The sequence below is a fragment of the Xiphophorus couchianus genome, chromosome 23 (assembly GCF_001444195.1).
Source record: "Xiphophorus couchianus chromosome 23, X_couchianus-1.0, whole genome shotgun sequence".
Classification (NCBI taxonomy): Eukaryota; Metazoa; Chordata; class Actinopteri; order Cyprinodontiformes; family Poeciliidae; genus Xiphophorus; species Xiphophorus couchianus.
This window is the reverse complement of record NC_040250.1, coordinates 2,551,812-2,578,544: the sequence shown is the minus strand read 5'-3', so window position 1 is coordinate 2,578,544 and position 26,733 is coordinate 2,551,812. Positions and strand designations below refer to the sequence as shown.

At 39.8% G+C, this 26,733-nt stretch overlaps 1 protein-coding gene across 1 annotated transcript in view; it reads right to left on the bottom strand.

Moving 5' to 3' along the window:
• rxfp1 (relaxin family peptide receptor 1) overlaps positions 1-26,733 on the bottom strand; it is a 104,151-nt gene that overhangs the window by 64,270 nt on the left and 13,148 nt on the right. The gene's annotated exons all lie outside the window — the stretch shown is intronic.

Genomic DNA, 26,733 nt, shown 5'->3' with positions numbered 1-26,733 from the left:
TCCTCCCAACCACGCCCCTCCAGGTCTCACTGTCGTTGCCCACGTGAGCGTTGAAGTCCCCCAGCAGAACAAGGGAGTCCCCAGGAGGAGCACTCTCCAGTACCCCCTCTAAGGACTCCAAAAAGGGTGGGTAATCTGAACTGTCGTTCGGCCCGTAAGCACAAACGACAGTCAGAACCCGTCCCCCCACCCGTAGGCGGAGGGATGCTACCCTCTCGTTCACCGGGGTAAACCCCAACGTACAGGCGCCGAGATGGGGAGCAACAAGTATGCCCACTCCTGCCCGACGTCTCTCTCCCTGGGCAACTCCAGAGTGGAAGTATGTCCAGCCCCTCTCAAGGAGACTGGTTCCAGAACCAGAGCCATGCGCCGAGGTGAGACCGACTATTTCTAGCCGGAACCTCTCGACCTCACGCACTAGCTCCGGCTCCTTCCCCACCAGAGAGGTGACATTCCACGTCCCAAGAGCCAGTTTCTGCAACCGAGGATCGGACCGCCAGGGTCCCCTCCCTTGGCCGCCACCCATCACACAGTGCACCCGACCCCTTTGGCCCCTCCCACGGGTGGTGGGCCCATGGGAGGGGGGGCCCATGTTTCCTCTTCGGGCTGAGCCTGGCCGGGCTCCATGGGTAAAAGCCCGGCCACCAGACGCTCGCCATCGTGTCCCCCCTCCAGGCCTGGCTCCAGAGTGGGGCCCCGGTGACCCGCGTCCGGGCGAGGGAACACCAAGTCCAAAGTTTTCCTTCATCATTGGGGTCTTCGGGCTGCACTTTGTCTGGTCCCTCACCTAGGACCTGTCTGCCTTGGGTGACCCTACCAGGGGCATGAAGCCCCAGACAGCATAGCTCCTAGGATCATTGGGGCACTCAAACCCCTCCACCACGATAAGGTGGCAGCCCATGGAGGAGTGAATTAGATCATTTCAATAAAATATAAACATAAAGTGCCAAATCTACCTAAAGCTTTTAAAACACTGAAAACATTTATGGAAGCTTTCATCATTTATGCTTCAGACAAGCAGACAGAGAAAAGCTATTACTGGAGATTTTACACAAAAAAGGAGCTAAAATAAGACAGAAACAACAAATCTACAGATGCTGACTATCGAAACAACAAAGCACTCAACACAAGCAGAATTGTGTTTTAGGAGATTAGGTTTCGATCCATGCACCTTCAAAATATGTTTGAGAGCTTTAGAGTTGCTCACTTATTTTAATCCAGAGAAACTGACTGAGAAAAGAGGGTTTACTTTCTGCTGACACGCATGCAATAAATTAGCTAGTTTACTGTCAGGCTTAAGAAAAAAGTAGTCTACATTTGTCATAATGTAACCCTGTTTCCACACATCGGAATAAGACGGCAAGCTTTGCTTTGACACTGGATTCAGCGGTAGGGGTCAGCAGACCTTTTGTTAAGGAAAGGGTTAATGGCTCTCGTTGTCACTTTGGACAGTCTTTGTATTTGTGCACATCATGGCTGGACAGATGATGCTTGGTGACACCAGAACATTAAATTATGCTCATTTGCCTTGACATTTACCATCATTTTAATAGAGGCTTTATTATATTAAATAGACTAACAATGTACACGACTAGCTGACTACATTTAACTCGGCTCGGTGTGACGGATTTCATAGTAAAACGTTGTGGAAAACAGCAACAGGAACAGGAAGTGCTCATGTTAATGTAGCTGATAATCTCTTGAAACATTTAAAGAATTTTATTTGTTGCTGCGCTTCTTCTGCTCCTTCTAACCATGAGGATGTTTCACAGTTTGGTCACTGACTTGCACTATAAAGTTTTTTTTAATGATTAAATACTAGTCATAAAATTTTAAAAAATGTTATCTAGGCATATTAGTCTGAGCGTAACATTTATTCTTCACCCTCTGAGTGTGTATTGCAAAAGTTTGTCAAAGTTTCATCAGCATTATATTCCTAAATAATAAAAAAATCTTAAGTTAGAATTTAAATGCTAGTTAACTAAAAAGCAGCTGAAATTTCACTAATTTTCTCTATAATATTTTATTTATTTGTAGAGAAAAAATCTCTTGAGACTGTTATTTACAAGAGAGACCTGCTACATACATCACAAAAACATAAAAACAATTTTAAAAAAGTATTGGCTCTATGTATGCTTAAAATATTTGAAAGTTATTACTCAGATTTTACTGGCTAAACAGTTTAACAGAGTATCATGCATTTAATGAAAAATTAATATGGATATTACTTTATACTTTGTCAACCTTTTACAAACATACACGTTGGCATGTTGTAAGTTTCTTTTAGTTGTATTTAGGTGTGTGAAAGTGCATTAAGATGACAAATTTATTGCATAGGTCTCACCTCAATGTTGAGCAATGCAGCAGCTGCTTGTTATAAAACTACCTGATATGGATTTGTATTTGTCCACATCAGATTTTTTCCACTTAATTTGCTTTTACACATTTACAGCACTTAAATACATGGATAGAAAGGTTAAAAATTAGTTTATAACTTGAAAAATAAAAATTGTTTTGCTTTTGTTGAGATGAAAATTGGAAGCTAGCATGCATGCTTGGATGTCCTTATCCATCAAACTCTGTTTTTCAGTCATTTAAAACTTGGTCCTTTGTGTTGCCTTAAAATGACACTTTTCACCTTAACATACCCTCTAAAAACCAAACCAGCATTTTTTTTGTTAAGCAACCCTAAAGTCAACCAAAAGGCACAACTTCAGTAAAGCACAACTTCAAATGGTTTCATTGTTCTGATGAACAAAGCAAATTATTTGAACCATTAATGCTTTAATTAATTTATTTTTTCTTTGTTATTCAGACAGCTCTGAATTAGGCTATTAAATGACACTGTGGACATGTAGATCTCTTCCCAACAACCAGATTCACTCAACAAACATTCTGACAATTTCTTATCAGAACCAGCATTAATTCCTTCAGTTATCTGAGCTGCACTAGCTCATCTGTTGGACCGGACTCAGAGCCCGGCCCTCAGTCACCACATGGATCAATGAGCCTTGACCCTGTCGCTGGTTCAGCATTATGCCTTCCTGGGACAACAATCATTAGAGACTGATGACTGCAGACAGGGAACACATCCCAAGGCCTGCAGCTTTAAAGATGCTCTGATCCACTCCTCTAACAATCACAATCTGGCCTTTGTCAAACTCGCTGAAACCTTAACACTTGCACATTTTATTTGATTTAAACACACCAACTTTGACCAAACTGTTTACTTGCTGTCTGGATATATCTTACCCACTTAGGTATTGTAATGTCATGTCTTATTGATGAGGAGCACCACAGATATCCTGCAGATTCCAAGGAACAATACGGCCTGCAGAGAGGAGGAGGAGGGCAGCTATGCAGATCCCACACATCCTGGATACAAACGGTTTGTACTTTTACCATCAGGTCAGTGCTGCAGAGCTCTTTTTGTACAAACCAACCGCCACAAAGACTAATTTTACACATTTAGAAGAAGAAAAATATAGAATATTAAAAATACATACTCTCTAAATGTCCGTATTAACATTAAAGCCGAAGCAAACTCAAATTCCTTGTTTGTGTGCACAAATTTGGTCGAATAAAGCTGATACCGATTCTTTAATGACTATCTATATTGTACAGTAAAAAGCTTAGCATCCAAAATGTCACCACCCAACAAATCCTGCTCATAAAGTCCAGTGTTTGATGCTCTAAAAGGCCCCACTGATTATTCATGGAACGCTCTTACTTTTAGTACCGAACATTTTATAACCAAAGGATAAATTCGGAGTCTGTTCTTGCTTGTACAGTTTATTTTGCATTGCTTTGCAATGTTAGAGAAAAACACAAAGCAGAAACAGAAGTGACTTCACATTCATCTTCATTTGTCCCGTTTAGGGAGTCAGACTCCAGGTATTAAACATTATATGCCAGAGATTAAACAATGTATTATGGGAGCCATTTTGAACAGTGTTTGTTCCTAACTAGAATGATTCAATATTTTTCTTGGAGTCTGAGATTGACTAATATGTTTGTCATGTTATATTTTTGTTGACAGTCATTTTCCACCATAAGAACAAAAATACATTGTTTTCTGATCTCCTTCAGTCCACTTAGCTGTGAAATCCACATGAGTGGAAACAGCAGCTCAGCTTTCAGAAGTCTGAAGCTCAGCTTTGATGCTTTACAACCTCTGACTAAAAAGCAGCACTGAAACGCTGCATAAAAGTCTGTCTAATCCTGGACCAAATGTCATTTAAGCCCACAGGCTGAACAACGCTGCCTCAAACATGTTGCTGTCGCTCCATATTAATGTTCATTTTATTAACCATTTCCCCAAAATTCTTCCAGAAACATCTTTAATATGTTTTTATAATGCTGGTTAACATATATAACAGCAGAAAATATACAACACACTAAGAGGACTGTAGAAATGGGACATTAATCAAAACAGGGGAAGTAATATGTCTGTTATATCTGGGATATTGATTCATTTTCAATCTAATAACTCGTATTTATTGCTTTTTGATGATGGAATATTAGAAATGTTTGTTGCTTTTTGGTGTTCTTAATATGGCATTTTTATGAACTAGGGATGCAACTTATCAATTAATGACTTAATCTGAAGTGGATTGATCTTATTGTTGGACAAAACATTTTATATGAAGCAATTTTTTCTTGTATCTATAGGGTCAACTGTGTTTCCATAACATGAAGGGCTAGATTTTTTTTTTTATAAATCAGGAGAAATTTAAAAGTAAAAAAATAAATAAATAAAATAAAACGCAGTTTCATTGCAACTGTGTAAGCTTTATTAAGCACTAACTGTATAAACAAAATGTTTTAATTTTTTCCCATTTTTAAACTTAAAGTACATTTTGCATCCCACACTGGACTCCATTGGGATCTTTTCACTTTCCTCTTCTGGGATGCCTCCGCCATGATTATTTCTTTTACAACAGTCAACTACAGCCACACTACCAACACTAAAAGAAAGTCGGACATTATCAGGTAATCAAATTTAATCATTTTTAATCTAATAAACCATTACTCAACAATAAATTGTTTTACCTTTACAAACACATACAATACACAGCAATAAGACATGTTAAACACGTCAATGCTGATTTTGACACAGGCAGTTTTTTTTTAACACGTTGAACCCAGTTGAAAATTTTAAATTGGCACGGAGTGAATGCAGAATCTCTCACAGAGAGACTTTGAGCTCTGGAAAGGAACCTTACACTCACTTTTGTTAGGATACATAATTTTGATTTACAAATTGTTTGTTTTTTAGATAAGATAAGATAAGATTTATTTGTCATTGTCATCAACAGATTACGAGATTGAGATTTGCTAGACTCGACATTTATTAAATAAAAACTTTATTGTGTTACATTAACAGACTTAAAGGCAACCAGACTTTGCAGATTCTTCTTCCTGGGTTGAAGTGTGCAGTTAAGCTCAACTGTGAGCCTCCAGAAATGACCCAAAGTGGAGAAGGGGACAAAGATGCTTCCTGTATTAATATTTTGCTCTGCACACATACTGATGTCCTATTTTTAATACTCTATTTCTGTTCACATTTGCAGAACAACAGACAGTATTATGTTACCAAATAAATCTTAAGGCGTTGAGTGTAAGCTACGAAAGTATGATTTTTTTTTTATCAAACCTGAACATTGCATACATAAAAAATGCTTTGCCCTGAAAAGCATTTTTCAGGGCAAACCAGCTGAGCAAGAGGAGGCAGACTACAGTGATGAAGAGATGTCAGATTATGACGAAGCACGACCCTCAGGATTAAACTGACTTTAGAAAAACCTCCTTTTGAAGGAGATGTGCCTTTTTTTCAGGGCAATCACTGCAAATTTGCCCTGAAAATGCAGTGATTGCAATCACTTTGCAGTGATTGTTAAATCTGAAGTGAAGAAGATAACATGTGGCTGAGGGTTGTCCTAGATAAAAAATAATACTTCATTGCCCAAATGATTGCTTCACTGACCTGAAAAATCCATCAGCGCTTCAGTTAGGCTGATGAGACACTGACTCAGATGTTTTTTTGTTCACAAATGTGCAGCAACCCACCACTTACAAAGCGTAACTTCTAGAATAAAGCTGAAAGAAAAACGTTCTGACTCAATACCTTGAACACTGAAAAAAAGCTGCACATCAGTGCCGGCTCTGATTCTCCCTCCATCCCAGTCCTTAAATAACCTCAGGCTGTTTTCCAGGTTAAGCTTGTGCAGGAGGCGGAAAAGAGGCTGCAACAGAATTCATACAAAAATAATAATTTGTGCATTTTGCTAATATGCAATATCTACAATAAAAACATGAAACAGCAGGGAGGAATCTACGCCGTTATGGTTGTTTGCTCTTCAGTTTCTGACTTTGACATTGAGAAATCAATCTAATTCTGTCAGCGAGTGCGGGTGGTGAGAGTGGTGAGGCAGATGCAGTGGACCCAGGTAAGATGAATAATGAATTTAATAATGCAACACACAGTCCAAAACAGTCCCAATGCCGGGCAGCACGGCCGAGCTAAAGCCAGGGCTCGACGCCGGTAGCAACCGGTAAACCAGGGATGAAAAATAGACTGGGCACTCAGGAACGGAACGACAAACGACAAGGGCGGCAAGTAACGACGAGGACCCGACAAAGAACAGACACACAGGTGACACTAAATACACTGGGGGTAATCATAGAAACGAGACACACCTGGGAACAATCAAGGGGAGGACAGGACAACAAAGAGACTTAAGGGGACAGAAAACTCTAAATAAACACAGAAAGACACAGATCATGACAGTACCCCCCCCTCAAGGGCGGCTACCAGACGCCCAAGAAAAAAAAAAAAAAAACCCAAAACCCCAACAAGGGTGGGTGGAGGGGTGCCGGACGGCGGGCCAGAGTCCAAACTAACAAAAAAAAACAACCCACAGTCGTGGGCGGAAAAACAAGAAGGGCCAAGAGTCCATAAACAACAAAAAAAAAAAAACTACCCACAGGGTGGGCGGAGGCAAAGGAGGCGGGAACCACTGAGGTGGTCTGGCGGTCGTCCGCGGCAGCGGGAACTACGGAGGTGGTCCGGCGGTCGTCCGCGGCGCTGGAGGCGGGAACCACGGAGGCGGTCCGGCGGTCGTCCGCGGCGCTGGAGGCGGGAACCACGGAGGCGGTCCGGCGGTCGCCCGCGGCGCTGGAGGCGGGAACCCCGGAGGCGGTCTAGCGGCCGTCCGCGGCGCCGGAGGTGGCAACGGAGAGTCCCGGGGGCCGCCCACAGACGGCGACGACGAGCCCCCCGAGGCAGGGTCTCTGGTGGAGCACAGGGGGTCTCAGTGGGAACACAGAAGGTCGGGGTCTCGGAGGGAACGCAAAAGGTCGGGGTCTCGGAGGGAACGCAAAAGGTCGGGGTCTCGGAGGGAACGCAAAAGGTCGGGGTCTCAGGAGGATCGTAGGGGGTCTGGGTCTCTGGAGGAACGCAGAGGGTCTCGGGAGTCGGGGTCTCGGGAGGAACGCAGAGGGTCTCGGGAGGAACGCAGAGGGTCTCGGGTGGAACGCTGGAGGTCAGGGTCTCGGGTGGAACGCTGGAGGTCAGGGTCTCGGGTGGAACGCCGGAGGTCAGGGTCTCGGGTGGAACGCCGGCTGGAACGGCCTCCGGTGCGCCGGCGGGTGCGCCGGCTGGAACGGCCTCCGGTGCGCCGGCGGGTGCGCCGGCTGGAACGGCCTCCGGTGCGCCGGCTGGAACGGCCTCCGGTGCGCCGGCTGGAACGGCCTCCGGTGCGCCGGCGGGTGCGCCGGCTGGAACGGCCTCCGGTGCGCCGGCAGGAACGCCGGCTGGAACGGCCTCCGGTGCGCCGGCAGGAACGCCGGCTGGAACGGCCTCCGGTGCGCCGGCAGGAACGCCGGCTGGAACGGCCTCCGGTGCGCCGGCAGGAACGCCGGCTGGAACGGTCTCCGGTGCGCCGGCTGGAACGCCGGCTGGAACGGTCTCCGGTGCGCCGGCTGGAACGCCGGCTGGAACGGTCTCCGGTGCGCCGGCAGGAACGCCGGCTGGAACGGTCTCCGGTGCGCCGGCAGGAACGCCGGCTGGAACGGTCTCCGGTGCGCCGGCAGGAACGCTGGCTGGAACGGTCTCCGGTGCGCCGGCAGGAACGCCGGCTGATTCGGCCTCGGGTGCGCCGGCTGGAACGCCGGCTGAAACGGCCTCGGGTGCGCCGGCTGCGCCGGTTGGGGGTGCTGGTCCCGGAGCTGGAGCTGGATCTGGGCTGGCGGAGAAACTGTGCGGATTGGGAGGCAGAGGGTTACCTCTCAGCACGGCAGCCGCCGTCAGGCACTCCCTCTCTGCCTCCTGTTGCAACTCCGCTAGCCCCAGATGCGGAAGTCGCGGGATCCATTCGTCCAGCATAATCACCAAGCGTGTGGCTATATTCAGGCGGTGACGGGCAGAGTATGGCCTTGCCACCTCTTCGACATAGTCCTTTATGGTTTTCCGCAAGCCCCCTGGGTCCATGATGTAATTAGCGTGCCTCACCGTACTTTTGGTCGGGTCCTTCTGTCAGCGAGTGCGGGTGGTGAGAGTGGTGAGGCAGATGCAGTGGACCCAGGTAAGATGAATAATGAATTTAATAATGCAACACACAGTCCAAAACAGTCCCAATGCCGGGCAGCACGGCCGAGCTAAAGCCAGGGCTCGACGCCGGTAGCAACCGGTAAACCAGGGATGAAAAATAGACTGGGCACTCAGGAACGGAACGACAAACGACAAGGGCGGCAAGTAACGACGAGGACCCGACAAAGAACAGACACACAGGTGACACTAAATACACTGGGGGTAATCATAGAAACGAGACACACCTGGGAACAATCAAGGGGAGGACAGGACAACAAAGAGACTTAAGGGGACAGAAAACTCTAAATAAACACAGAAAGACACAGATCATGACAAATTCATACAGAAGGTCACAGCAGCAGGGACTTCCATGAATGTCAATTTAAGGGATGATATTTTACTGCATTGGTATTCGCTTTGTGCAGAAAGGCATGTTGTTTGGTGATGATTAAAGAGGACAAAGATAAGAGGGGAAAAAATCTGCAATTGCTTTCATACAATGAGGCAAGAGCAGGCAGCCGACTACTGGAATGAAACTTCTCTTTAGGTTAGGCTTCTGAAAAGTTAGAAATTTGTTCATGTTATTAAGACTGAAAATTTATGTCTTTGAAGAAGTTGAGGGAAAAACAGAAGAGAAGATCTCTTCTTTTTTTAAATTGTTTTTAGCTTTGTATAAAATTTAGAATGGTGTCCTTATGTCGAATTGAATATTAGTCCAGCGTCACCAAAAAAAAAACAGATTTTGTTTTTGCAGCATTTTCCTGTTAACTTTCCATACAGAAAAATTTTTATTTCATAACTTCTGAATGAAGAAAAGTCAAAGTCAAGGCTTTCTAAAAAGACTAAACATTCCACATATGAAACAAAATTCAAAAGTGCAAACAAATAAAGCTGTTTAACAAGACAAGAAGTCAGGACATTGAGAGCTAAAGTTTTGCCAGCTTTTAATCACAACTGTCAATCAAAGTTGGAGGAAACGCATTACATGATTATTCACACAGGCAACCTCTTAGGTTAGCAGTCAGGATTTTCAGTTGCAAGCTTCTGTCAAAAAAGCAATCAACTGATGTCAACACCTAACCTTTTTCTGACCACGTCTGTTTGTGAAAATGAAAGTAAGACCCTTGTTGTGTCTCTTCTGATCTTCAGCAGCCAGCAGGTCCTGCTTATGCAGTAGTGTGTATTTGTGTAGTTTTTTCAATAAGCTATGGAAATAACATATACACTGTTTACTGCTTTGAAGTTTCCAGAATTCGTGGGTGAAAAGGACAAAAACAACACGATGGTGAAATTTATCTTTGTGCAATCAATCTGTCAGCAGTCAGATCTATGAGAAGCACCCAGAAAATACCAGAGTTATAGTGTCTTCTATAACTATTCACACTACAACCACAAACTTCTGTGTAGTATTTACGTGATATAAAATACTGTATAATCCTGAAGTGGAAGGAAAATAATCAATGTTTTTTCTCTTTTTCTAATAAATCGGAACATAGAAAGTTTCATTTGTGTTTAAACCTCCTGAGGCAATGCATTATGAGCCTCTTTCTGTAGCCGTTACATGTTTCTACCATCTTTTCACATGGATATAAACATTTTTACACATTGTCCTTTTTGTAAAACAGCTATATTTCAGCTAATTTGGAGGGACAGCATCTGTCAATGTCAGTTTTCATGTCTTGCAGCAGAATCTCATTTGGATTTAGGTTTGGAAATTTCTCAACCTCTGAGATTAAAGGTTATGGGTCACTATGGGATTTATGTCAGTATTCAAGAATTATTGGTCTAAAAAGAGCTTCCACTGGCAGATATTTCAAATTTAAAAATGCAAAGCTAGTTTTGGGAACGGGGGGGTTAGGTTTTAACAGGGACTCTCCCTCCCCACCTCACCCTGGGAACACATTCTCTATTGTAATCCATAGGGGGCACAGAAAATCTTTGGGAACCACTGGATAAAGGTTTTTCTTTCATTAAGGGTGTTGCAGCTGCCTCACTGTCATTTCCATTCACATGAGGTTTGATGTAGGAAATAACTTTTAAAATTCTTTTCCTTCAACATACATTCGGTCTCAAAAGTCTTCACATCCCTGTCAAACTGCTAGCATGATTGTAATTTTTAAAAGATCATCACAAATTTCAAAATTGTGTCAAACATATTCATTCCAAAGAAGAGGAAATTCTAAAAAAGTAAGAAATAAATAAATGTACAGCACCTTTCTTGCATGCATGTGCACAGATTCAGACAAATACTTTGTTTTTTTGCATCTCTTGATTTAATTTTAGTTTTTTTTCATCTTTTATATCCAAACTAACATGAATGATAGTCAATCTGGTTAACCTGAAATAAATTTCAGCAGTTTTTATGGGATATTCCTGACCATTGCTTTTTCTTAAGGCCATAGTTTACTGAAAGTTTACAAATGTTCAAAAATAATCTGTAGAAAGGTCTTAGAAGAAGGATACCAAAAATAATGACAGCATATACGTTAAAAAATCTTTATCTGCATTGCAGCTACCAAACATTTCTTATAATTTCCAAGCAGTTCTAAATTCACTGGTATTTTCACAATGTTATTTTTGGTGATGAGATCCAAGTTGTTGATGGAGCTCGGTATAAGTCAGGACTCTTGTTGGCCCTCTCTAAATCATAAATAATACTAATACTCATGCAATAGAGATTTGTGGTAAAATAAATGACAAATTTAAACCTAAATTTGTCAGGCTTAAGAATAATTTAGGGCTTAAATATAACAAGAAATTCTCAGTAATATAAATAACTAATATTTTTGTCAAATGTTAAAAAAATGCAAATTCTTGATAGAAATGACTCTAATGAAAAACTGCCAATAGGCTGACAGTCAGTTTTTGGCATCTCATTTTCCAGGATCACTGTGAACACAAATCAAGAAAAAACTTCATCTGGGGAAGAAATAAAGTTTAGTAATGTCCTATCAAAGTCTTAATCTGTCAGAACACCTGTGGAGCCCCTGAGGAGAGCTGTGGACAATCTTTTCCCCAACATTAGATATGATATTGGTACCAAAACAGACTGACTGCTTGCTAGGAATCCAAAAGTCTGTCAAGTTTTATTTAAGGGTGTGCACATTTACCATTTGCAACTAGATTATTATATATGTCGAGGAACATTTTTTAAAATACTTTTCAGAGTCTCATTTTCTTGGCATAAATCTCTACCTTTTTAACTAGGGTGTGTAAAGTTTTAACAACCACCCTAAATTGAGGAACAGCTCACCTAGGATTTATTTGCATGAACAGAAAAAATGTCTTTGCAAACTTTCTTTGTGTTTTTCTTTTAATAAAAATATTAACATCTTAATTTAGAGACGTCCCTTAGCATCACCTTGCTTCATAACTGATCAGTGTCTGCAAAAGAAAAAAGCTCTGGTCTTGGATGGTTCCTATGCCTTCCAGTTCCATCACTGAGGCCTCAGTACAATAACATGCTTATCGGAGGTGTGGTTATATAGGCATTTTACTCTTAACTTTCCTGCCTGGCTCTCTTATGTTTTCCCCGTCTTGTCAGAGTTAGTTTTTCAAGATAAGAAACTGTCATGGGTGTTCGTGCTTCTTCAACCCTTGAGGGTTTCAGTAATAGGACGGAGCGGATGAGCTGTCAAATAGATATCAGCTAACGTGGATAAGCTAAAAACAAAAACACTGTTTGACTGCAGGGCAAGAAATGAATCTTTACAAAAAGGCAAGTTAGACATCTGTGGAAGAAAATGCTGGGCTGAAAGCAAGGTGCAGCTCTTTGTATGTTTAGTAAAACCTCTGCTTACAAATTTATGCTTCAACAATTACCTTGGAGAAAGTCGGTGTCTCCAGCACTTCCTTATCATAGTGTATAATCTGAAGGGACTGTTATTTTATTTTTTACATTACTTTCTCAATCATAGATCCCATTTTGGAAAGTTAGTCAGAGAAAGTTCTTTATTTAGTTAGTTTAATAGCTACAATAATAACCTGAACTCAGAAATAATTAATGATGCTGAATTAATTTAAACCTCAGCCATTCCTATGGACCCTAAAAATGGGTTTGCATGAACTTTTAATTAGTTCTAGCAAAACTTTTGAGTTAATATTTTATGTTCAAGTAAAATCAACTCTGTGGTTTATTCACTGCCAGTTTAATCAAATCAATTTGATTTTACAACTAGTTTTGTCAATGCTTAGCGATCACAATTCAGGCCACAATAAATTTGCTCAACCATCAAGGGATTCATTTGGATCCTTGTACTTTTTAAACTGAATATGTTCATGTTATGTCTGTTTCATTGTGAAAGACATTTGATTTTAAATGTCTAGATCACAGTTGAAAGATATTCACACTGGCAAATATCAAAAGTTTTAAATAGACTGCAAACGAAGGGCCCTAATGGATTTCTTTTTTGATGTAAGTTAATTTAACCATCTGACAAAATGATACCTGTGATTACATTTTTTTAATTTTAGAAATGTGGGTTGGTACTAGATTTTTAAATTTTTATTTATTTATTTTTATTTATTTTTTTTTATAAAAATGTAATGTTTAACCATAAGTTGGCAGGTAAAGTAATGGAGAGAAGACCAGTAGGTCTGTAACAGAACATTGATGGTTAAATCAAACTAAAATAATGTTCAATGTTCAAATTCATACTTACTATTTGAAGTATTATATATAATATTTTACAAAAGAACATAGATATAACCTTCAATAAAAACTGCTATAAACAGTGAATTCTAGTAATGGCTCATATTTGGGGGATTAAAATTTAGTTTATAAAATATAATTACATAAAAATGGTACTGATAAAAATAGACAGGTTTTGTTCCAGCATGTTCAGTTGTCATTCATTTTAAATTGTATTGTTATCTAGTTATATAAGCATTCATTTATTAACCATTTTTATAATCTTGAGATGATTCTAAAGTTAAAAATGCAATTCTCGAGCGTGCCGTGGTGGCGTAGCGGTTAGCGCGACTCATATTTGGAGGCCTTGAATCCTCGATGCGGCCGGCACGGGTTCGACTCCCGGACCCGGCGACATTTGCTGCATGTCTTCCCCCGTTTCCTTCCCCCTTCCTGTCAGCCTACTTTCGTATAAAGGACACTAGAACCCACAAAAAGACCCCTGAAGGGGTAAAAAAAAAAAAAAAGCAATTCTCCACATCGGTTTGTCATCACAGTTGCTTATCAATTTATGCGTCTAATATCCAAAATAAAAATCTTTTAATAAACATATGGTAATGTAGGCTATTTTTTATTTTCCTGTTAGAAGGGAAAAAACAGTTTAAAATCTGCTTTGTTGTAGTTTTTCTTGATGTTTATTTAGACTGATTTTCATAGATAATTTATGAACTTAACATTTTCATACAGCAAACATTTCTATTTATTAACATATTTAAAGATATACCCACTAAACCCAGGATTCTTTTTATAGAATACGAAAGTATGAATGTTCTCTTACAAAGAGAAAGTTGTGGTTTTGGCTAAATCTAAAGTTTCTTTGATGACTGACTCATTCTGATCATTTATTTTTCCTCTGAAAACAAAAGAATGCTGAATTAAGTAAGACCTGAATGCACTTAGCAGCTCAGAGGAAATCAGAACAAGGTCTTCAGGCTTAACTTACAGTAACTCGCCCCTGAATTAAGATTCATTTAAGCTGACACAGCAAGACTGACAACGACCAACTAATCCATTTTAATGAGCAAGTGCTGACTTACGGCAACTGTTTTATCTTTTAATTCTTTATTCTATTCCTTCTATGCATTAATTTCTTGAAAAAATATTAAACTGTAAAGCAGAAAAGTCTGAATGCAAGACACTTTTCACCACTACATCCGATCTTAACCATAATTTAAATGTAATGTTAGAAGCTTCAGAGAAAAAAAACAACATGCATCACTTTCCACAACAATTAGTTAACCATCACAAACATTAAGATTTACCATTTTATCTAAACCAGATAAAGATGAACTTCAACTCATAAATAGCATTATCACATTAACTGCTAACATTACATTATATTCATAGACTTCTTGTATGCAATTATATTTACCTTAGACGAAAATCACTTTCTTTAAGGAGACACTTTATGGGATGCAGATATAAAATAAATAGAATTTAAGAAAGACATGAATGTTTGGAGAAAACTGACTCATACTGAATTTGTGCTCAGTCGCTTAAACAATAAGACAGAGTCAAGTGATTGTTCCCTGGATGTAAACCAGTCTAAAGGGTGATTTGGAGATATTTACAAAAAATAAATGCTACTTTTGTTTTAATAGTTTGGCTTGGAAATATTTGTGGCAACTTGGATTGGATTAATATGTCTTGAAAGAAAGTAATCAAAATCTGTCAACTTTATTGTATAGACACATACCATTTTGTGGCAACCCTAGAATAATGTTTTAACAAATTTACTGGTAGCACTAAATTACCAGTACAATGTACACTGTTGACATTTTATAGTAATGATGAGACTCAGAATCTGGTCCTATGGATCCGGTTAAGAAATGGCGTAGCACCAACTGTGGGTAAGCTGGAATTTTTTTAATTGAACATTCCTTTGAGCTGCAGCTCTCTAACTTTGAGTGTTTGAGATATTTATGCCTCATTTGACATTCTGTTCACTGCTTGGGGTGGCAAAATAACTCTGGATCCTTGTCCAGCCTTGTTGCCGGAGTCCAAAAGCAACAAGCTTCTGTGTCTCTTCATATTTGTAGCCTAAAAAAACAATCTCCTGGATTTCTAATCAGAAGTTTTGACAAACATCTGAATAACTTTAAGAAGAAATGTAGAAATTTCAAAAGCAATTATTTCTCAAAATTTTATTTATTTTTTTCTGATGAATAAATATAGTTAAATTAAAGACTACATGTCTCAAAGTTTTCAGTCTGGCACTTTTAATTTATTCTGAGGCTTTTCACTCCCTATTTGTCTATTCATGTTCTGTGTTAAAACTTTGGAAGCAAAGCTGCTGGAAATTTTCATTTATGTTTTATCTCAATTTAAGTGAATAATTCATTTTGTGTTCTTCCCAGTACAAATGGTTTGGACATCTCCAATTAAAGTTAACATGTAAACTTATAAATATTTTGTCAACATGCTAGAGCTCCCTCAAAATGGTTAGTGCACCTTGCCACAAAGAATGTCAAAAGATTGTATGCTTTCAGATCCTTTTTTTCTGGTCAGTTTGAAATCTGTGTGCTTTTTTATTTTACACAATTTTCTATCACACACAAAAAAAACTATCCAACAGCTCTTTGCAAAATATTATGTTTATCTTTATTTCAAACCCTAAAAACACTGATAAAATGGTGGATATTTATAAATAACAAATTTCCCTTTATGAACAGGGTGTGCATAATGTCTTTTTCCCAAACATTATGTGACATCGGTGGCTCTTAATGAGATTTCTTTGGCTGGCCTGAGAACAAAATGGCTCTTTAGGTTATAATGGTTGCAGACCCCTGTTCTAGTGTAAATATAGTTGTAGGCCTGGTGGTGACATCTTAGGATTTTTGGAGACTTTTTTTAGCATCTCCTTTAAGACTTCAAAGCTGTTTCAAACTTTTTGCTGAACGCCTCAAACTGCTCTTTTACTCTTACTATGGTGTTCTTGCTGAGTAACAATTTCCTAATCATGTACAACTGAGGTGATACGCCCATGTGCAAATTTAGCCAAAATTTGACATCTGCACAAAAACAATTCAAAAGGTCAGAATCTGCCTGTGGTCTGAGTCTATATTTATCCAGAAATTTAAATAATGAATCATTTTTAAAATGCTGCTCTACCCCAGAATAAAATGCGAGAACATTCAGCAGCAACACTTTCAAGGTTAACACCCACATGAGCAGGTTGTTGGTTTTATTGATCAAATAAAAGGAACACAGCAGTGCTTGCTCTGGTAAGGGGTCCCAACCTTTAGTAACCAGGTGAATATAAACTGTAAATACGATAAACAGATCTGGATGTTCAAACCAACTCACATCAAACTGATCTCATCAGGACTTCAGTTTCTGATCCAGTCTTTCACAGTCAGAGAATTGCTAGCAATGCTCTTACTAAGGCACCTTACATTGCTGTAATGAGCATACATTCCAAGATTGATGTTGCTACTCCCTTTATCATATTTATGCTGTCAGGCTATGTTGTTGAGAATTTAACAGAGAAAGACAAACTGAGCAAAAATAGTTCTGCTTCAAACACAAGAATGGTTATAAAACTGTGCAGCTTGAAAAGTAATAAGCTTTCTTATATAAGTCATTTCAATAAGTTGCCTTCTTACTGTCGTAGTCTAATGTGATTCCTATAAATCCATCTACGCTATATAAAAAGGCAACCAATCAGAGCAAGTCAGGGGGCTCTAATAGATGTAAATCACAGCTTGTGACCATGCTGTGCTCCACCCCCTCCTGGGCATATGCTCCGTCACTCAAACTCTAAATCTGCACCAGAAACCTGGCAATGGCAAAAAAGAATACCAGAGGAGGGAGAAGAAAATGTCTCTTTCTTAACAGCTGACATTAAATAGCTAGGCATCTTAAAATAAGCTGAAAACCACAACAGATCAAGGAATAGTGAACATCTGTGAAATGGAAGAAACCTGCACCTGCAGGGACTAAAGAGTAATGAGCTCATTTACACCATTTACAAATTACCATCACATTTTTTTTTAGTTTGAATCTTTTACAGATCAAATTATTTTTCCATTGCTGTGTAATACCGCTTCTACTCTGAGATCATATCTTAAGCCCTAAACACACAACTTATTGACGGATCACCCGCTAAATATGGAAGAAGAAGCCACTGGGTGATTTTCTGTGTAATACTTAATTTCAGGCTGAGTGATTTATTGCTTTGTTTTTTTGTGTTGACCATTTTTGCACCATGTTGCTATGCTACACAGCTGTTGTAGTTCATGACGTCTGTCCCTCCACACGGAGAGAAGAAGTAGAAAAAGTTTTGGAGCATCTGAAATATTGTACATTTATGAAGAGCTCTTCCTGAGCAGCTTAAGACAATTAATAATGATAATAAAATATATAATAATTCAAAAATGTACATTTTTTATAATGGTTGCTTGTTAATGTTAAAATATTCACCACATGTATTCAATTGATTTCAGTCTTTTAGCAATACAAGTGATTTATACCTCTGTGTGCATTATAGATGCACACAGAGGTATAAACAAAAGGCTGCAGCTTTCAGCACATTTACGAGGAAGGCAGAAGTCTTCTGGGTCTAATGCATAATGAAGCTACACTGTTTTTACAATCTGCTGGTTCAGCTACACAAATGTTGCTGATCTTAAGTGGAACAAATGAAGATGTCAGTATTGGTTTTTGTTTGCTTCTGCAACATTTTGGTGGTTTTACAAATGTCTGTTTTGCTTCTGGATCTTAAAACCTGTCATTTCAGAAACCTATTTATGCTGATTTTTCTCCAGATTGTTTTATTCTAACAATTTTAATTGTCCAAAATGATCAGGAGATATTCCTGCTCTATATCTCACACGATAAGCGTGATCTAACCTGCTTGGAGAGATGGGACTGCTCCGATCTAAAATCTCATCTGAGATATTCAACATGTTGAGTTGTCTTGAGCCAGTGTCACAGAGTTTTGGGTGTCCCCCGAGGACAAACAAGAATGCATCCTGATGAATGTGACATTCAGTCAATCAGAAAGTGAGGTTACGAATCTAAAATACAGAAGATAACATAACTCCCATGGCGCACCAGAAAGTCCCATTGACATCAGATTTCTGTTTTGGGTCATTTTTTTCCCTCTGTTAAAAATAGTCCACAAAGTATCGCCGTTACCTTTTTCCCAGTCGGCCATATTTGTTTACTCTGACCAAAACGTCTACTGCAGTGTCTGCAAACCTGGTCAAAAACTACAGGAAACGTCTGATGTCTGGAATTTAAAATGAATGTTTCTGCAATAATTATATTCCTATTGTATCATAAATTATTTCATTCAATGAAATGCCAGTTATTTAAAAATCACGATTTTCTGGAATGTTTTTTAGATTCTGTCTCTCACTATTGGGATGATGAACATTACAGACCTCTCCATTCTTTGTAAGTGGGGAAACTTGAAAACTTGGTGGAAAACTGAATGCTTATTTTTCCCTCTACTGTTCAAGTCCAATATTACCCTAAAAGTTGCCTTATATTAACACCATGTTCAAATATTTACTCTTCTACTGTTGGATGTTTTCTCTGTAGTCAAAAAAAGCTGATGCACAATTCATAAAAAAACTGAGCTGTATGTTACACTACTAAGGTCAATTTAATAGGAGCTCTACAGAAATACGTTTAACTCTTTACATTTACAGAGTTAATTTTTCCTCGTTTGTACCAGAGTAACCTTGATCTATCATACTATAACCCTTACTCATTTTTCCCACACATTAAATTCAGTCAATTTATCAACAGACCATTTCAGTTTGAAATGCTTAAAGCAGACAGATTTTTACTTCATGTAAACCTTGGTGTTTGATGGCAGCAGGAAATGATCAACTACATAATTAAAGGTTGCCATCATTGCAACAATAAACAGGAAAGGTTTTCTCTAATTCATGTAATCAGTAAGGCATCTTGTTTTTTAAGCACATTTAAAGAGACTGCTGCTGTGGATTAGCTACCAAGAACCAGAGTGAGCAGAATTTTGCTTTAGTTCATGCAAGAATCTGAAGAAAATTAGGTCAGAAATCAATTTAGCGTACCAAAAGGTCTGTGGAAATCCTAAAAATTAACTATATAAATATAAATAACTATATAAATATTCCAGTGTAGCTGTGGCTGGTTGAGGCTGTAACTACTGGAAATCACTGGGGAAAATCTGCGTGAGACCTTCACTTGTAGGTTTTGATTCTTACATTGAATTAATTATTTAACATCATTACGCAACATATATATCCTCAGGCTGATACAAGAAACACTCCAAATAGAAAACCGCTGTTAGGTATAAGTATCTGTATGCACAGTGTAATGGATTTTAATGTATGCTTTGTGCATGAGTGGTTTTGTAATTTTGTTTGCTTTTACTGCAGTTTTTAAACTAATGCAAGCATGCGACAGAGGCGTCAAGCGAGGCATTATTAATTATTTCCCTCTAAGTTCACAAGTACATGAAATTGCTGTTTGGAAACTGCCGGTATTTTCAGATACTGATTGGGAAAAAGTTCCATGTTTGGACAAAATCACACACATTGAGTCTGCTGTAGTTGTCATGCCAGGCCACTGTATGGCGCTGTGATTTTAGCATGTTGTCAAAACACACATAAGCTTTTGACCCTAGGCTTCCACCCCATTTAGAAAATAGCAGCATACATTCTGTATCAGGAGTTATTTTAAACTGGTTAAGTAGCACACAAAGCACAACGCTATCTTCCATTGTTTTTGTTGACATCTGTCCATCCATGTGCAGAACAAACCCTGCCATCAGCACATGTTCACTTTCACACCTGCAGAGTACCTCACACCTCTGTGAGGGGTGTTCATGAAAACTTTCACTCTGGCACCTCATTTCAAAAAGTGCTGAAGTCAGAGATTCTGATCACTAGAGATGTGTAAACAAGCGACTGGATTGTAACAAAAATATTACGCTTCCACCGAAAATCAGCTCCGTCTAACCAGGGCCTAAATGATATTCTATAATTTAAATTCAAGTTGATCAAACAATAAAAATAAGAATAAAAGTTTTCTTTGTAGCTGCTAAGTCGTTTTCACTATCCGGTTGTCAAAGCGGCCCATTTAGGGGTTCTAGAGTACCAGAAAATTGACAGTTTCATTGGTTTAGATACGGATTGTTCAAAAGACAGAAACCACTTCTCATCACTCAGTCCTTTAGAACACAGAGCTGACAACTGGTTCCCTATGGGCCACAGTAACCAAACAATAGACCATGAGTCAGTGTTACTTTTAACAGCGCTCATGCTTCCAGCGCGGGAAGAATCAGCTAAAAAGTAAAAGGTTTTGTTTAAGCATTTATTAATGTCCCAAATCTCCGTCTTGAGGTATTGACACCATATTTCAAACGGCTGAGGATGAGTTCTGTTTTCCACTGTACAGACCACAGACACTTCAGGGAAAAGTGGGTGGCTTTACAGGAAAATCCTTCTGCATAATATATTGTGACCTGTTTTTGCAAAACAGAGTTTTCTTTTTTTATGCTTATTTGATAAAATGGGGCTGATTTTTAATCTCCAAGCTGTTGCCAGTAACAAAGCCTTGGCAGCTGAGATTGTGATACAGATGGTGTTTGACAATAAACAGCAGCCTAACCATAATACTTTTCATACTCTTATCTGTTAGTAGGACTTATTATGCAAGTGATTTTGTTCAAGAGCTTTTACTTTTAATTGGGCTATTTCAGTTCCCACAGTAATACTTAAAAGACTTTATGTCTGGCTTGTGTTAATGAAAAAAGGAAGCCGGCAAATTAACTCATTAGGTATTGAATCAGACAAACTCCCAAATAAGGGATGTCCAAAGTGCGACCTGGGAGTCTTTTGATGCCCTTGGTCTGATTTTGTGTGACTGCAACTCAAACTGTGCAAATTGTGTGGATGAAGACTTTTAATTTTAATTGGGAGAAAAATAATACTGACAAATGAAAATCTTGTATTAATGGAAAATATAAGGTACAGCAAAAGGTGCTCATCTTTTAGTAATCAGACTTTTTAAACCATTCTCATTAATTTAATAATAGGGTCAGATCTAAACTGAGATGTTTTAGTTCATGTATTAAACACAGCAACTATTTTCAAAGAGTTACCAAAATGTTGTTCATACTGTTGAAAATATTCTGAGGAAATATTTCCTCGGCCCCTGCGACAACATTTCTTTCTTCAATTTACCCCAAAACAATTTGCAAATTGGGTGTTATTTTTGCTCTTTATTGTCTGAATTTATATAAAATTATACAAAAAATATATATTACTTGTGTTACAGTTATCAATCAGACATTAAATTACAATCTCTCCCAGTCAATAAGCCACAATTTTTTTCCCATAGTTTGGCTGGTCATGCTACATGTAGTCAGAATTCGATCATTCAATAAAAAGTTATTTTTCTGCTATAAAACTTTCCTGATCATTGAATCCTAAACTAAGTCCTAAATATTTCTTGATTATCATATTGATAGGGGAGATTTTCAGGAGGCTTTGGCTCCCTGATAAACTAAAGAAATCCATCATGTGAAAAAATGCTGATACAACTTTAGTTAGAACAGTTGTCCTCTGCATTTACAGCACACACTGCAGTGTCTTTGTTAAATTCAGTGAGGCATAAACTTCCATGAAATAATCTAAAAAACTACAGATAAAACTACAGAGGAAATGCTGACAATGTTCGTATTTTCCAGAGGAAGTCCATTAGAATATCACTAAGTGAATTTGTGTGATGAGTGAATTATTAATAACAAAGAGGTTATTGCTGATTGTTTCTTTCTTTGCAGAAATTAATTGTAGTTGGCATTTGGGAACTCTGCCCAGCAGGTACAAACCAGCAAGCTGCCAAAACCTGGTACAACGTGGATTCACATTGGCTGTTAAACGAGTCAAACTGCATCCACTTCCCCTTTTCCAAAACAGCTGAAGACATCCGAGTTATTTTTCTGCGGTGATGTTCATTACATGGAGTGTGAGTGGACTGTGCTACTGGAACAGAGAAAGTATCCGTGGCGTCACAAGTAATAAAAGAGAACATCAAAGGACAAACACAAAAAACTGAAGAAGATGGGAAACGGAAATTTTTATGGGGATTTATTTTATGAGAGTCTGGAATGGACCTATAACATACATGTCAGGCTGGATAAAAAAAAGATTAAGTTATTTTAACTTGAACCCATAAACATTTCCTGACAAATATCTGACATCAGACCATAATTTTCTGTGACTGAATAAAAGCTGGGACACAGATGGCAGCCAACAGGGAAGATTAATTTATTATAGAATAGAATAGAATAGATAGAATAGAATAGAATAGATAGCATTTATTGTCATTGAACAGAATTCAACGAAATTTCCATTGCAGCTCCCGTGCAAAAGGTCAAATATATACAGTATAAATAAGCAAACACACAATAATAATAATAACAATATATACAACTAAATTAACTAAAGGCACTCAACCACACCAAAGAAGTAGCAGCAGGTCCAATTATGGCAAAGTACAGATAATGTGATAATGTGCAAAGTGCAGAACAATATGGCTGTGTGGGGGTGGGGGATGTGTATGTGTGACTGCGAGGTTATGATATGTGTGGGAGGGGGGGGCGGCAGGGAGTAATGGCTCTGACGGCTGTGGGGAAGAAACTGTTTCTCAGTCTATTTGTTGTAGTCCGTATATTCCTGTACCGCTTGCCTGATGGCAGCGGCACAAACAGTCTGTGGCCCGGGTGGCTGGAATCCATCGCTATGGATCCAGCTCTCTTCTTGACCCGGTCTGTGTAAATGGAGTCCAGGTCTGGGAGGGGGCATCCCACAATGCCTTGTGCTGTTCTCACCACCCGTGTCAGTTGTTTCCTCTCCAGTGCTGTGCAGCTACCATACCACACAGTCATGTTGAGGCAGAGGATGCTCTCGATCGTCGCCCTGTAAAAGTTCACGAGCAGCCGTGAGGAAAGTCCAGCCCGTCTCAGTTTCCTGAGGAAGAAGAGCCTTTGTTGTGCTTTCTTCACCAGGTGGGAGGTGTTTGTGTTCCAGGAGAGGTCAGAAGTGATGTGGAGGCCCAGGAACTTGATGTTGTCCACACGTTCCACCACTTCTCCATCTATGAGAAGGGGGGTGTGAGCCGTCCTCCTGGACCTTCTGTAGTCCACAATGACCTCTTTGGTCTTCCCTGTGTTCAGCACCAAGTTGTTGGCTGAACACCACTGAGTGAGCTGCAGAATCTCCTCTCTGTAGTGGGTCTCGTTGTTGTCTGAAATGAGACCCACTACTGTTGTGTCGTCCGCGTACTTTACGACTGTGTTGGTGGGGTGGATGGCCACGCAGTCGTGTGTAAACAGGGTGAAGAGAGCTGGGCTGAGCACACAGCCCTGCGGCGTGCCTGTGTTGAGGACCAGTGGGGACGATGTTGAGCCACTTATTCTCACCACCTGAGGCCTGTTGGTGAGGAAGTCTCTGATCCAGTGGCACAGTGAAGCGGGCAGCCCCACCTCGAGTAGCTTCAGCACCAGCTTGTCTGGGATGACGGTATTAAATGCTGAGCTGAAGTCTACAACTAGCATCCTGACGTAGGTGTTGGGATGCTGCAGATGGGTCAGGGCTGTGTGCAGAGTGATGGAGACAGCATCCTCTGTTGACCGGTTCGCTCTGTAGGCGAACTGAAGGCTGTCCAGGTTTGCGGGGATGAAGTCTCTGATGTACCTCAGAAGAATCCTCTCAAAGCACTTCATGATCACCGGGGTCAGAGCGACGGGCCGGTAATCGTTCAGGCTGGTGATGGACCTCTTCTTCGGTACAGGGATGATGGTGGAAGACTTGAGGCACTCAGGAACCATGGCGAGCTGCAGGGACAGATTGAAAATGTCCAGAAACACTCCTGCCAGCTGGTCGGCGCAGGTTTTCAGCGTCTGGCCTGACACCTTGTCCGGTCCTGGAGCTTTGTGGGTGTTGATCCTCCTCAGGGTGGACGTCACCTGATGCTTCTGTAAGACGAGGGGCTGGTGCTGCTCTTCCAGTTGGGGTAGATGTACGGCTTCTCTGCTGCCCGCCGTGTCAAAGCGGGCAAAGAAACTGTTTAAGGTGTCAGGCAGGGTGGGGTCGCGGCTGGTCAGCTGAGTGCTGTGTTTGTAGTCCGTCATGGTTCTAATGCCTCTCCACATGCTTCGGGGGTTGTTGTTGATGAAATGTTCCTCAATCTGCTGTTTGTACTGGAGCTTGGCCTGCTTAATACCTTTTTTCATTTCCGACCGGGCTGAAAAAAGGTATTATAATCTGAGAGCTGCTTTACAGGCTGTCATGACTGATGATTGTCCTTTAAAAGATAACAGTCAGGAAAGCAGTCTTGCATAAGCCTGATGTGACAAAACTTAGGTTGTGGATCAGGTGAGAAGATTATGCTGAAATGTTAAAACACTTCATAATGTCTCCTTTACATTTATAATTCTGTAAAAAACCCCCAACTAAATATCATTTTCTGGTTCAATAAAGACATACGACAAAAGCAGTATAGCAAACAGTGCGGCAACATTTTAGGTCAAGTCAACAATAAAGACATTAAAAGGTCCAACAACAAAAATAGATTTTAAAGGTTTAGATGTGAAGGTCAAAGTAAAAGGTTAGTCTTCATGGTGGAGAGCGATATCCATCGAATGAGGAAAAGAGTCAGGCAATTTTGTTTTATAACGGTGCTTCAAACGGTGCTATAAACTTCAAATCATGCTTTCTTAGTAACTCAGCACTCTTTCCTTTGTCACGGTACCTTTCCCAGCGTATGGCATTTGGGTTCAGGTCATCTAACGTCTCTGTGCTTTGCAGGTGCAACATTTTTAGCTCCCCATGACTTTCTGAATTGGGTTGTCAAATTTGGACTCCTATTACCAAACACTGAAAAAATTCTCAAGATTATCGCATCATTATCAGGTACTCAAGCAAAAGTATTTATACATCTTGTTGATTACATTATTTCCAAATTCATTTCACAAATACAATTTGAAAAGTGTAGCATGAAATTCAATTCAACCCATGCTCCCTTCTGCTGTAAATATTTTAGATATTTATTTTTCTTCTGGGATTGGTTTGGACATGTGTCCAGTCAGCCATCTTTTTCCCCATGACTGTGAACCAGAGAGAGACCATTTAAAGGTTCTGGAAAACTCTACAGGTATTCTGTGTTAATTAACTGATTAGGCGCTAATCATCAAAATTACTAGAAACAAAGGCTTGGGATATATATGGGAGTTTCATTTTCATGCAATATTCAATTTGTTTTAAATGTACTAGTACTTCTGTTAAAGAAAGAAAACAGAAAAATACTAAATCACAGAAGAACTGACAGCAGAACAATTTGATTTCCATACTCATCCTTTCACAAATGATGTAATCCTGGGTTCATTAAACTTGTCACTCACAGAAAGCTGCAGAGAATCGGGTCGGTTCAGAGATTGCATCAGTGAAGTTCCTCAGACAGCAGCTTCAATAATTACTAACAACAACACAGAGCAAGTTGGGATCGTGGCCCATTAACACATATTGGACCATTTGCGTCAACTGTGTTGGAACTAAAACTGGCATGACACGGGCCAGACGGGACCAGGACACTCCTGACATAAACCATTGGCAGGAACATATGCCAACAAACTGTCACTTAAAAACGTCCAATAATTCATAGCTGCTTCTCTTAGATTGTTTAGTGATGTGTTGCAATAGATCACTTGAGAAAAATACAGGCTCCAACACCCAGGGAAATTTAGATGTTTTATTTTCAGTGTTTTGACATCCAGGCTTAACCCTGCTCAAATAGAAAATGTCAGCATTATTATTATTTTAGGATGGATGTATTTGTATTATTCAGTGGCAAGATTTTGTTGCTCTACTCTTTACCTCAACAGAATCCTAAAGCTGTTCTCTTGGGTCAGAGTTGGGCAACGTGTTTGACCAAGTTTCCTGTTTCAGTAAGCTTTGTTTTTTTTAATATTGCCATCAGAGTGAAACTGTCCTTTTTCTGAAATAAAAACCAAGTCAGCCAGTTTGTTACTTCACCATTTCTAAATACAATCTCCACTACATCTCCTGAAAAGTCTTCATCTGATCCATTTGAGTTGAGCAAATTTACTTTGTCTTTCATCCAAAGGAAATGCTTCAAATCTTAATGAGACATTTTCCTTATATCTTAAAAAAAATATGATTTTTTTCTGCAGAAAAAGCAAGAGGGATTATTTTAATAGTTGTCAGTGAAATATGTTTTCATAAAGTGCGACTGACCTTCGTAGTGTTTGAGCAATAAATCAGAGCCTTATTTCTATTCCCCCTTTCCCAGTAACATACTATCAATGAATCAGTTCAAAAGGTCAGTCGGAGCAGCTTAGATTGAAGGTGGTACACATTTGCGGTGAATAATGCTACAAGTGTAATTCCACCGAATTTTGGTTGATCATTATTATTTCCTTCTCATCTTCCAT